This window comes from Trachypithecus francoisi, unplaced genomic scaffold (genome assembly GCF_009764315.1).
Source record: "Trachypithecus francoisi isolate TF-2019V2 unplaced genomic scaffold, Tfra_2.0 Contig01440, whole genome shotgun sequence".
NCBI classification, from domain to species: domain Eukaryota; kingdom Metazoa; phylum Chordata; class Mammalia; order Primates; family Cercopithecidae; genus Trachypithecus; species Trachypithecus francoisi.
Window position 1 is genome coordinate 21,559,264 of NW_022681431.1, and position 13,633 is coordinate 21,572,896.

Below are 13,633 nucleotides of genomic sequence, written 5' to 3' on the forward strand. Positions count from 1 at the left end.
TGCTCCAATTAAAAGACACAGACTGGTAAATTGGATAAAGAGTCAAGACCCATCAGTTTGCTGTATTCAGGAGACCCATCTCACATGCAGAGACACACATAGGCTCAAAGTAAAGGGATGGAGGAAGATCTACCAAGCAAATGGAAAACAAAAACCAGCAGGGGTTGCAATCTTAGTCTCTGATAAAACAGACTTTAAACCATCAAAGATCAAAAGAGACAAAGAAGGCCATTACATAAAGGTAAAGGGATCAATTCATCAGGAAGAGCTAACTATCCTAAATATATATGCACCCAATACAGGAGCACCCAGATTCATAAAGCAAGTCCTTAGAGACGTACAAAGAGACTTAGACTCCCATACAATAATAATGGGAGACTTTAACACCCCACTGTCAACATTAGACAGATCAACGAGACAGAAAGTTAACAAGGATATCTAGGAATTGAACTCAATTCTGCACCAAGCAGATCTAATAGACATCTACAGAACTCTCCACCCCAAATCAACAGAATATACATTCTTCTCAGCACCACATCGCACTTATTCCAAAATTGACCACATAGTTGAAGTAAAGCACTCCTCAGCAAATGTAAAAGAACGGAAATTATAACAAACTGTCTCTCAGACCACAGTGCAATCAAACTAGAACTCAGGACTAAGACACTCAATCAAAACCGCTCAACTACTTGGAAACTGAACAACCTGCTCCTGAATGACTACTGGGTATATAACGAAATGAAGGCAGAAATAAAGATGTTCTTTGAAACCAATGAGAACAAAGATACAACATACCAGAATCTCTGGGACACATTTAAAGCAGTGTGTAGAGGGAAATTTATAGCACTAAATGCCCACAAGAGAAAGCAGGAAAGATCTAAAATTGACACCCTAACATCACAATTAAAAGAACTAGAGAAGCAAGAACAAACACATTCAAAAGCTAGCAGAAGGCAAGAAATAACTAAGATCAGAGCAGAACTGAAGGAGCTAGAGACACAAAAAACCCTCCAAAAAAATCAATGAATCCAGGAGCTGGTTTTTTGAAAAGATCAACAAAATTGATAGACCACTAGCAAGACTAATAAAGAAGAAAAGAGAGAAGAATCAAATAGACACAATAAAAAATGATAAAGGGGATAGCACCACGGACCCCACAGAAATACAAACTACCATCAGAGAATACTATAAACACCTCTACACAAATCAACTAGAAAATCTAGAAGAAATGGATAATTTCCTGGACACTTACACTCTTCCAAGACTAAACCAGGAAGAAGTTGAATCTCTGAATAGACCAATAGCAGGCTCTGAAATTGAGGCAATAATTAATAGCCTACCAACCAAAAAAAGTCCAGGACCAGACAGATTCATAGCTGAATTCTACCAGAGGTACAAGGAGGAGTTGGTACCATTCCTTCTGAAACTATTCCAATCAACAGAAAAAGAGGGAATCCTCGCTAACTCATTTTATGAAGCCAACATCATCCTGATACCAAAGCCTGACAGAGATGCAACAAAAAAAGAGAATTTTAGACCAATATCCCTGATGAACATCAATGCAAAAATCCTCAATAAAATACCGGCAAACCAAATCCAGCAGCACATCAAAAAGCTTATCCACCATGATCAAATGGGTTTCATCCCTGGGACACAAGGCTGGTTCAACATATGCAAATCAATAAACGTAGTCCAGCATATAAACAGAACCAAAGACAAAAAACACATGATTATCTCAATAGATGCCGAAAAGGCCTTCGACAAAATTCAACAGCCCTTCATGCTAAAATCTCTCAATAAATTCGGTATTGATGGAACATATCTCAAAATAATAAGAGCTATTTATGACAAACCCACAGCCAATATCATGCTGAATGGGCAAAAACTGGTAGCATTCCCTTTGAAAACTGGCACAAGACAGGGATGCCCACTCTCGCCACTCCTATTCAACATAGTGTTAGAAGTTCTGGCTAGGGCAATCAGGCAAGAGAAAGAAATAAAGCATATTCAATTAGGAGAAGAAGAAGTCAAATTGTCCCTGTTTGCAGATGACATGATTGTATATTTAGAAAACCCCATTGTCTCAGCCCAAAATCTCCTTAAGCTGATAAGCAACTTCAGCAGAGTCTCAGGATACAAAATCAATGTGCAAAAATCACAAGCATTCTTATACACCAGTAACAGACAGAGAGCCAAATGATGAATGAACTTCCATTCACAATTGCTTCAAAGAGAATAAAATACCTAGGAATCCAACTTACAAGGGATGTAAAGGACCTCTTCAAGGAGAACTACAAACCACTGCTCAGTGAAATAAAAGAGGACACAAACAAATGGAAGAACATACCATTCTCATGGATAGGAAGAATCAGTATTGTGAAAATGGCCATACTGCCCAAGGTAATTTATAGATTCAATGCCATCCCCATTAAGCTACCAATGAGTTTCTTCAAAGAATTGGAAAAAACTGCTTTAAAGTTCATATGGAACCAAAAAAGACCCCGCATTGCCAAGACAATCCTAAGCCAAAAGAACAAAGCTGGAAGCATCACGCTACCTGACTTCAAACTATACTACAAGGCTACAGTAACCAAAACAGCATGGTACTGGTACCAAAATAGAGATATAGACCAATGGAACAGAACAGATCCCTCAGAAATAATACCACACATCTACAGCCATCTGATCTTTGACAAACCTGACAAAAACAAGAAATGGGGAAAGGATTCCCTATTTAATAAATGGTGCTGGGAAAATTGGCTAGCCATAAATAAAAAGCTGAAACTGGATCCTTTCCTTACTCCTTATACGAAAATTAATTCAAGATGGATTAGAGACTTAAATGTTAGACCTAATACCATAAAAATACCCTAGAAGAAAACCTAGGTAATACCATTCACGACATAGGCATGGGCAAGGACTTCATGCCTAAAACACCAAAAGCAACGGCAACAAAAGCCAAAATTGACAAATGGAATCTAATTAAACTTAGATTTATTTAAGAGACTACCATCAGAGTAAACAGGCAACCTACAGAATGGGAGAACATTTTTGGATCTACTCATCTGACAAAGGGCTAATATCCAGAACCTATAAAGAACTCAATCAATTTACAAGAAAAAAACAAACTACCCCATCAAAAAGTGGGCAAAGGATATGAACTGACACTTCTCAAAAGAAGACATTCACACAGCCAACAGGCACTGAAAAAATGCTCATCATCACTCGCCATCAGAGAAATGCAAATCAAAACCACAATGAGATACCATCTCACACCAGTGAGAATGGCAATCATTAAAAAGTCAGGAAACAACAGGTGCTGGAGAGGATGTGGAGAAATAGGAACACTTTTACACTGTTGGTGGGACTGTAAACTAGTTCAACCATTGTGGAGAACATTGTGGCGATTCCTCAAGGATCTAGAACTAGAAATACCATTTGACCCAGCCATCCCATTCCTGGGGATATACTCAAAGGATTGTAAGTCATGCTGCTATAAAGACACATGCACATGTATGTTTATTGTGACACTATTCACAACAGCAACAACTTGGAATCAACCCAAATGTCCATCAGTGACAGACTGGATTAAAAAAATGTGGCACATACACACCATGGAATACTATGCAGCCATAAAAAACGATGAGTTCGTGTCCTTTGTAGGGACATGGATGAAGCTGGAAACCATCATTCTCAGCAAATTATCTCAAGAACAGAAAACCAAGCACCGCATGTTCTCACTCATAGGTGAGAAATGAACAATGAGATCACTTGGACACAGGAAGGGGAACATCACACACTGGGTCCTATTGTGGTGGTGGAGGGAGGGATAGCATTAGAAGAGATACCTAATGTAAATGATGAATTAATGGGTGCAGCACACCAACATGGCAAATGTATACATATGTAACAAGCCTGCACGTTGTGCACATGTACCCTAGAACTTAAAGTATAATTAAAAAAAAAAAAAAGATATTCTGCCACTTACCTCATGTCTGAGGTGGGGCCGTTACTTATTCTGTCTAAGCCTCCGTTTTCTCACTTATAAAGTAGGGATTTTAATGCACCCTTTCTATTCTCTGACATTTAACATCTCTGAAATCAGGCTACCCTGATGATGGTTGTGTTTTAGCATATGTCAAAAGTTTAACTGACTTCACTTTTTTAAACAGTGTTCCATTAAATAATATTGGGTCTTAGAATTGGCATTTTAGACTTGATGAAATAAGGTCCTGTGCAGGCTGGTTGTAGAGATTTAAAGAAGAAATATATGTTATTTATGTGACTCTCTCTGCTATTGTCAGACCCGTAGGATACAAGTTCTAATCCAGGCTCCCTTGTGTCACCTAGACAAGTTATTCAAAATTGATCCCCTCACCTAGAAAATGAAACAACCTCCAAACTCTCCATAAGAATTAGCCTAAGGTGGCCAGGCACGGTGGCTCAAGCCTGTAATCCCAGAACTTTGGGAGGCCGAGACGGGTGGATCACGAGGTCAGGAGATCGAGACCATCCTGGCTAACATGGTGAAACTCCATCTCTACTAAAAAATACAAAAAACTAGCCGGGCGTGGTGGCGGGTGCCTGTAGTCCCAGCTACTCAGGAGGCTGAGGCAGGAGAATGGCATGAACCCGGGAGGCGGAGCTTGCAGTGAGTGGAGATCCGGCCACTGCACTCCAGCCTAGGCGACAGAGCGAGACTCCATCTCAAAAAAAAAAAAAAAAAAAGAATTAGCCTAAGGCAGTATAGGGCCAAGGAACTAAACAAAGCTTAGGGGTCAATAGTATCTGCACCATCTCTATCCTCGGCTACACATATTTGTGGACGCAAAGATTCCTGGTAGTTACAAAGGTCAAAGTTACAAAGTTACAAAGTTACAAGGATTACTGGGAGTTACAAAGCCTGGTCACAGATGAGGTTTAGGGTTTATGGGTGTGAGTGGCATACATGTTTAGTTTATCTGTGTTGCTATAACAAAATGCTACAGGCTGGGTAATTTATAAGCCAGAGAAATTCATTTCTCATAGTTTTGGAGGCTGGGAAGTCCAAGATGAAGGCACTGGTAGATTCTATGTCTGCTGAGGGTTGGGTTGCTCTGCTTCCAAGATGGTGCCTTTTACCTCATGTGGTGGAAGGGACGGAAAAGGGTGAGCCCACTTCCTCAAGCCCTTTTATTTTATTTTATTTTGCTTTGTTTTTTGAGATGGAGTCTCACTCTGTTGCTCAGGCTGGAGTGTGGTGGTGTGATCTAGGCTCACTGCAATCTCCACGTGCCGGGTTCAAGTGATCTCCTGTCTCAACTTCCCAAGTAGCTGGGATTACAGGTGTGTGCCACCACGCCCAGCTATTTTTTTTTTTATTTTTAGTTGAGACATAGTTTTACCATGTTGGCCAGGCTGGTCTTGAGCTCCTGACCTCAAGTGATCAGCCTGCCTTGGCATCCCAAAGTGCTGGGATTACAGGCATTAGCCACCATGCCCAGCCCCTTTTATTTTTGAGAGACAGGGTCTTGCTGTGCTGTCCAGGCTGGAGTGCAGTGGTGCAATAATAGCTTGCTCCGGCCTCGAACTCCTGGGTTTGAGCCATCCTCAGCCTCCCAGGTAACTGAGACTATAGGTATGTGCTGCCATGCCTGGCTCATTTATTTTATTTTGTAGAGACAGAGGCTCTCACTATGTAGCTTAGGCTGGTCTGGAACTCCTGGGCTCAAGTGATAATCTCACCTCAGCCTCTCCAGTAGCTGAGATTACAGGTTTGAGCCATTGCACCCATCATAAAGTTCCTTTGTAAGAGTTCCCACCTTCATGACTTAATCACCTCCTAAAGGCCCCACCTCTCTCTCAAATTGATGATTAAGTTTCAACATACGATTTTTGGGGGACACATTCAGACCATTGCATATGGCACAGTAAATTAATATAAGGTGGCTAATTGAGGTATAAAGAGGTATTGCTTGTGAATAGAAGAGGCAATTTCAGCAGACAGGTTCAGGAAATATAACACTCGTTTTGAGTCTTCAATTATGTCTGGAGTTCCAAAAAATGCAGGAATAAGGGAAATGAACAATGAAGCACATGTAAGTTGTGCTCGAGAGGTGACAATTTATCTAGTTTGACTCTAGAGTATTTGGGGGCTAGAAGTGTTAGAAGGGGTTGGAGTGTTTTGGGGCAGAGAAAAAGCTATGATGGGAACTAGGTAACTAACATCACTATCTGCCTGCTTGCTCCAGCCACACATCTTGAAGTAATCTCTGAAGTCTTCATTCTTCTTTTTCCTTTGCCTCCCACATGTGATCCTAGAGTAGATTCTGTAGAATCCTACCCCTCTTGCATATCATGCCTCCGTTCATCTCTTTCCATCTCTCTTGCTGTCACTCTGGTCCAGGCCACCTTCACATCTCACTTGAAATCTGCAGGGGCTTCCAACTGAGTTCCCCACCTCGCCCTTTGTCCCAGTCCAATCTCTTCTTCTTAGGGTAGCCAAACTGACCCATTTAGGCTGAATATCACATTAGCTTGCTTCCTTTCTTTCCTTTTCTTTTTTTCTGGTTGTTAACACTTCCAACAAGGCAGAAATGAGTAACGGGAAAGTGGAACTTGCTGTGGACACGACCATGGTTTTGTTCCTGTTGGGATGCCTGGGTCGGTTTCACAGGTCGCCTCTCAGTCCTGCAGGCTGAACCCGTCTGTCTGGGCGCCTTGCGCTGCCTGCCTCCTGGGCACTCTGGGGCGACGTGGACGGATGTGTGCTTGTCTAAGGTTCGGTTCGTGCTGTGAGGAGTCTGCACCAAAAATGCTCCATCAGTGAGGGAGAGTCCTCCCGGGGAGGGGCTCCTGTGCCTCCCATTCTAGGCACTTCGAGACTTTCTGCAGGAAGTGCTGTCCTTGAGTCATTCTGTTTTGTCCTGAGGCTGCTGCGAGGAGCGGGACAGGTGGGCACATGCTGAAGAGTGGAGACATGTGAGACGGCTTCAGTCCAGGCACAGCCGCAGGTCCCGGCTGCCCCACTTTCCCTGACCCGAGAAGAGCAGCCCCCAGCAGGCTGCGGGCACAGTCCGGGCTCCCTCATGGCCTAGAGCGCAACGCAGGGCCCAGCACTCCGCCTTAATTTTCACCTTTGTTCCTTCCTGCTTTTCAGCTTTGGAGTCCTTGTCAAGAGGGATTCGAACCCCAAGGTTATAAACACTACACTTGCATTCCCTTCCAATCCTTCATGGTTTTCTGTTTTACACACAAAGCTTACAAACTTTACTTTTTCCAACTGGAAAACCAGTCTTTCCAACATTTTTAAAAAAACAAATTATCCTTTTATCATATGCTGAAAGCCTTACCCATAACAAGCCCACTTCTGCGTTTGACTCTGTTCACTACCCTTCATTTACTTCCTAAACGGACCCTTTTGGTAACTTACAGTGAAGAGGTGGCTTTAATAAATATATTCTCCAGAAAGCTCCAGAAGCTTTGCGTGGGTCAGGGTGAGAGGTGCCGCCACGATGTAAACAGAACAGAATAGCTGAGTCCTCCAGGTAGGCGCCAGGTGCGATCCTCACAGACCGCGTGCTTGGGAAACGGAGTCAGAGGTGCATCCTCAAAATGCATCCCCCCGTCTCCGGCCGAGTACACAGGCCCCAGGGTCCGGTGGACAGGGCTGGTCCCAGCGTACGCACGCCACTTCCTGGGCTTGGGGGGTGGTACGCCAGAGGCTGCCTGTAGCAGGAAGCCCCCGCAGAGGCCAGGACCTCTTCTTCCACTTGGCAGAGACCACAGAAGGGAGCCAGGGGACAGCATCAGAGCCCAGGGACGGGCAGGGGTGCCCAAGGGCACAGCAGCTGCAGGCCATTGGCAAGGCCAGAAGATGGTGAGTGGAAAGCCGGGGGCGCGTGGAGAGACCCCGAGAAGGGGCTCTTCAGCTGGGAGCCCCGCATGTACTGTTTGTGTTTCATCTGGCGATTTTGAAACCAGGTTTTTGTCTGGACCTCCGAGAGCTTCATCTCCCTGGCCAGCCTCTTCCACTCCAGAGCGCCCAGATACTGGTGGTGCCGGAAGACGCCCTCCATGGTGCCGACCTGCTTGGTGGTGAAGGCTGTGTGGACACAGGGGGCCCGCCAGGGGTTTGGCTTCTTAAGCCAGCCACAGCCCTTTACGGCGCAGGCAGATTTGAGGACCGAGCCTCCTTGATGCTGACGGCCTGAGGGGGCTCCCACGTGCTGGATGTCTGGCTCGGTCCAGGGAGGCTCCCCGGGGAGACATCAGTAGGCCTGCGGCTGTGGGTCAGCCATGGGCAGCTGCTCTGGGAGAGCCAGTCCACGGAGCCAAAGCTGGAGGCCTGCTGCCGGCCACGAGGTGGGGAGGAGGAGGGACGCATGGCGGTCAGGTGGGTCTGAGGGAAGGCCGGGCGAGGCTGGCCAGGCACAGGATCCACCACCTGCTGCCTTTCTTAAAACCTGCTAATGGTTTCTCGTCATACGCGGGGTTAAAAATCCATGGGCTATAAGGCCTACGTGGTCCAGACTCTCCAACCTCGTCTCACACCATTCTCTCCCTTATTCCTGACGCTCTACCCACCCTGCTCTTCATAGTTCCATCGGGCCTTTGCCTTGGCTGGTTCCTTTGCTTGACGTAGTCATCCCCTAGAGGGTCATGTGGCTTGCTTCTCGTTATTCAGGGCTCCGTTTAAATGTCTCGTGCTCAGATGCTCTTCCTAATCACCCATGGTAGAGTGGTCTCCCACACGCGTCATTCTCTAGCCCGGCTTTATTTTCTTCATAGCACTTGACTCCATTGGAAATTTTCCGTTTGCTTGCTTAATTTGTCTCCCTTCTACAAAGAAATTAGGAATCTTGACTAATTTCTGATCTCTTGATTTTCCCAGTGTCTCCCATGCTTGACATTTAATTGATATTTACTGAATAAAAAGGCAAAGCTGGAGTGGCAGGCTGAGGCTAAATTTTGGAATGCTTGGGCGCATTGCTAAGGAGCCTGAACTTCACTGGATAGTTAAGAGGAGAGGCATTAGAACTCTTTGAGCAGAGGATTAATACAATTAGAAGTAAACTTTATGAGTATTGACCTAGTGCTAGAATGCAAGATGAATTGGAGAGGGAAGCGGCTAGGAATAAGAGATCTCTTAGAAGCCAGACTTCATATACTAGATGACTTGACTCTTTCTAAAATATTTGATTTTCTGGCTTCTTTCTTTGCTGCTATGCATACGAAACAGTGTGTGGATGCTCCTCTAATACCCTGGACATAAAATCAGTAGAGCATTATTACTCTTTTTTTTTTTTTTGAGACTTAGTTTCACTCTTGTTGTCCTGGCTGGAGTGCAATGGCACGATCTCCGCTCACTGCAACCTCTGCCTCCTGGGTTTAAGCGATTCTCCTGTCTCAGCCTCCCAAATAGCTGGGATTACAGGCATGTGCCACCATGCCCAGCTGATTTTTTTTGTTTTTGTATTTTTAGTAGAGACAGTGTTTCTCCATGTTGGTCAGGCTTGTCTCGAACTCCCGACTTCAGGTGATCCATCCGCTTCGGCCTCCCAAAGTGCTGGGATTACAGGCATGAGCCACTGCACCCGGCCTACTTTTTTTTTTCGACGGGGTCCCTCTTTGTTGCCTAGACTGGAGTGTAATGATGTGATCTCAGCTTACTGCAGCCTCAAACTTCTGGGTTCAAGCAATCCTCCTGCCTCAGCCTCCTAAATTGCTGAGACTACGTGCATGTACTCATTTTTTAACTTTTTTTTTGTAGAGGAGTCTTACTCTGTTCCCCAGGTTGGTTTCGAACTCCTGAACTCAAGGGATCCTCTTTCCTCAGCTTCCCAAAGTGCTGGGGTTACAGGTGTGAGCCACAGTACCACCTGGCCATTTACTACTTTCAAATGTCCTTATTTGTTGATGGATTCGTTCTTTCCTCCCTTTCCATCATCTCTGGACTGTCTTGTTCATCAAGGATGAGACCACATCTTGTTCTCTTGATCCTGGAATCTCGCACTGTGTAAGGCTCTCAGCAAGTGTTTAACACATGTTTATGGGATACATAGATGTGGGAAGTAAATACTTTTAAGTGTTTTCAGAAGGCTATTATCCTGAGTCATTTCAAATTGGCCCATAGGCAAGTCTTTGTGTTATGCAAAGCAAGGAATGACACCTTTAATGAACTGGGAGGCTGAGGTAGAGATAAGGCCATGATGAGGGAAAAGATGGTAATTCTATTCTTTATTTTGGTTTGTTCTCCAGACTTTGGTTTATTGTTACAGAGTTTTTCAGGTCGTAAATGCAGAAGAGACATTGAGATCATTTTTAGGAGAACTGAGAAGGTATCTGTGGCCATAATTCAGTGTGTTTTATTTTGGGGAATGAGAGTCGTGTTTTCATTTCATTTGTTGTTGCTAACCTCTGAAGATTGCCAATTAGCCCTTGCCCTTGCTGGATGCCTTGGTACATTTTTAAAATTTGTGGTCCTTGAAAAAACAAAGCAAACAGCCCCATTATTTTTCTGCCCTTTTGTATCTTTATTGTAGCACTTTTTATAGTCTGCTTTATATTATGGTTATTTGTTGGTGTGGCTTTCTCCTCAGCTAGATTGAGAAGCTTTTAAGGCAGGAACTATGTTCATTAATCTCTTAGCATGGTGCCAGGTACATAGAAGGAGCTTAATTGATGCAGGCTGTATGGAATTTTTTGTAATTATACATTAAGACATAGAGAAGAGGCTGTTTTTCTTTTTCTCAGTCCCCTTGGGAACTAGATGTTGATACCATATTTTCTGTTTGATCTGAAATCATTTATACGTTGTCTTCAGGTGTTTCATAAGGATTGTATTTGTCTATATTAACATCTATATCTATGTCTGTCAGAGGCATTTGAACCAAAGTGATTCCATCTTGAATAGGGGCTGGATAAAATGAGGCTGAGACCTACTGGGCTGCACTCCCAGGAGGTTAGGCATTCCTGGCCACAGGAGGAGATAGGAGGCTGACATAAGATACAGGTCACAAAGGCCTTGCTGATAAACCAGGATGCAGTACAGAAGCTGGCCAAAACTAAGCTGGTGATGAAAGTGACCTCTGGTCATCCTCACTGCTCATTATGCACTAATTATAATATATTAGCATGCTAGAAGATGCTCCCAAATGTCCCAAAGACAGTCTACAAATGTCATGGCAATGTCCAGAAGTTACCCTATATAGTCTAACATGGGGAAGAATCCTCAGTTCTGGAAAATCCCTACTCCTTTTTTGGAAAACTCATGAATAATCCACCTCTTGTTTAGCATATAATCAAGAAATAACTGTAAGTATACTCAGTTGAGTGGCCCATGTCACTTCTGCCTATGGAGTAGCCATTCTTTATTCCTTTACTTTCTTAATAAACTTGCTTTTTCACTCTATGGACTCACCCCAAATTCTTTCTTGTGTGAAGTCCAGGAACCTTCTCTTGGGGTCTGGATTGGGACTGCTTTCTGGTAACATATCTGTGTCTATGTCTGTATGCCCATCTGTCATCTGTCTGCCTGCCTATGTATGTATGTATCTCTCTCTCTCTCTCTCTCTCTCTCTGTCTAGAATACAGCTGTCTTTCCTGCAACAGACTGCTTGCTCTTCAGGAACTGGGTAGTATTCATGGGATAAAGATTACTCCTTTGAAATTTTCCATTGGTGTCTTTCTAAGATTTTTGCATCATTTTTCAGCTTCAGGGATATAGAGCAGGAAGTATTTCCTGAGTCATTGCTAATGAAGACCTCTGTGGAGTTTTCCTAAGTGGGGGGACTCTGTTAAGAGTAGAGGGAAGAACCAGAGCTTAATGTGATTTCTCCTTAAAGAGTAGGTGCCTGCAGAGGCTATTTGGGCTATCTGTGGCCTTGGGCTGATATTGAGTTGTATGGATATATTTAACCCTTGCTTGGACACTGAGAACCTCTAAGAGTTGTTGGTTTTGAATCTTGAGAGTGCCTTAGAAATCCCTAATAAGACAGCTGGAACCACAATCACTGGCAAACTTATCCCTAAAGGTCTGATCATTTACCCTTAGTCAGGGTTTGGTCAGGTGGTCCCCTTTCTGTTCTCCTTAACTCAAGAGGAAGGTAGAAAACTGGGACTGGAAAAGCCCCTTTCCACACAGCAGCTTAGCAGGGCCTGTGGAAGTGTAGGGAGATGCCAGTGGCAGAAGGTTCAGCTGGCTGCCTGACTATGGTCATGCTAGAAATTAGGATTCCGATGATTCCTCCAGATGGGCATCCAGGTTACTTTATTCTATGAGACCCAGTTCCTTTTGGGATTTGGTCTCAAATGTATGTTTCATAGAGCTAATTAAAAAATCATAGTGTTGATGTTATGGATGGAATGCAGGGGGAGCCTCAGGAAAGGCATCAGAGTGACGCCAGGAGGTAGACTTGCACTCAAAAGATGCACGAAGGTGGCCACAGCAGTTAACAGCAACTGCTGTGAGTCAGCCCCAACTCAGAGATCTTCTAATGACAGCTCAGAAAGGAAGCTGCAAGCAGCAGTCCACTGAGTGGCTGATAGTTATTGATATCCAGAGGAAGCCATGGCACTGGATATAATTGGCTGCAGAACAGGGGGCACATTATACGAAATGGTACCTTTAAGAATTAACAAGTTTCCGGCCGGGCGCGGTGGCTCAAGCCTGTAATCCCAGCACTTTGGGAGGCCGAGACGGGCGGATCACGAGGTCAGGAGATCGAGACCATCCTGGCTAACATGGTGAAACTCCATCTCTACTAAAAAAATACAAAAAAACTAGCCGGGCGAGGTGGTGGGCGCCTGTAGTCCCAGCCACTCGGGAGACTGAGGCAGGAGAATGGCATAAACCCGGGAGGCGGAGCTTGCAGTGAGCTGAGATCCGGCCACTGCACTCCAACCCGGGCGACAGAGCGAGACTCCGTCTCAAAAAAAAAAAAAAAAAAAAAGAATTCACAAGTTTCCATTCCTCTAGAGATAAATCAGTATAAAAGATGTTTAAATAAATGGTCATGTCAATGGTGGAGAAAATGATTTCTGTCAAATGAATTAAATTGATTGGGGAGATGGCAAGAGAGATTTCTTCACTCTGGGATGAGTGGGCACAACATTTACAAGCCATGCCATTGTATGGTTTCTTGGTTTCTGGGTTGTTTTCTAATATAGATCACTAAGGAAATGATATAAGTTCTGAAGTACTCTACTACAGAGATGAAAACCACCAATTTATTATTATTGCCAAAGGGAGCCTCCTCTAGAAGGGACCTAGAGCATGTTATAAGTAGCTCTTCCTTGTCTGGCTGGGCTAGTGCAGGTACAGTTCTGCATGGAGGCAGCTGAATGACTATGTCAGCCTATGGCTGCATCTCCCTGGAAGAGGTTAAAGTGACCTCAGGACAGACTAAAAGTCAGCCCTGGGTCACTGCCCAGGGAGATTGGTTACGGTACCATGGTTGTGGGTTTAGGTGGTGGACATATAAATTATAGAACTTAATTTATAGAAATATATAATTCTATGTAATTATAGAATTATAAATATATTATCTATTTAATCTATCACACTTCATACCTACTTCATTAACTATGAATTAAATTAGTTATCCAGATTAATTATAACTATAGTACATAACATATAGTATATTTATATATT

At 43.9% G+C, this 13,633-nt stretch overlaps 1 pseudogene; it reads right to left on the minus strand.

The window, feature by feature from the left end:
- Positions 1-7,574: 7,574 nt before the first annotated feature.
- On the minus strand, positions 7,575-8,365 carry LOC117092070 (annotated as a pseudogene).
- Between the last annotated feature and the right edge of the window lie 5,268 nt (positions 8,366-13,633).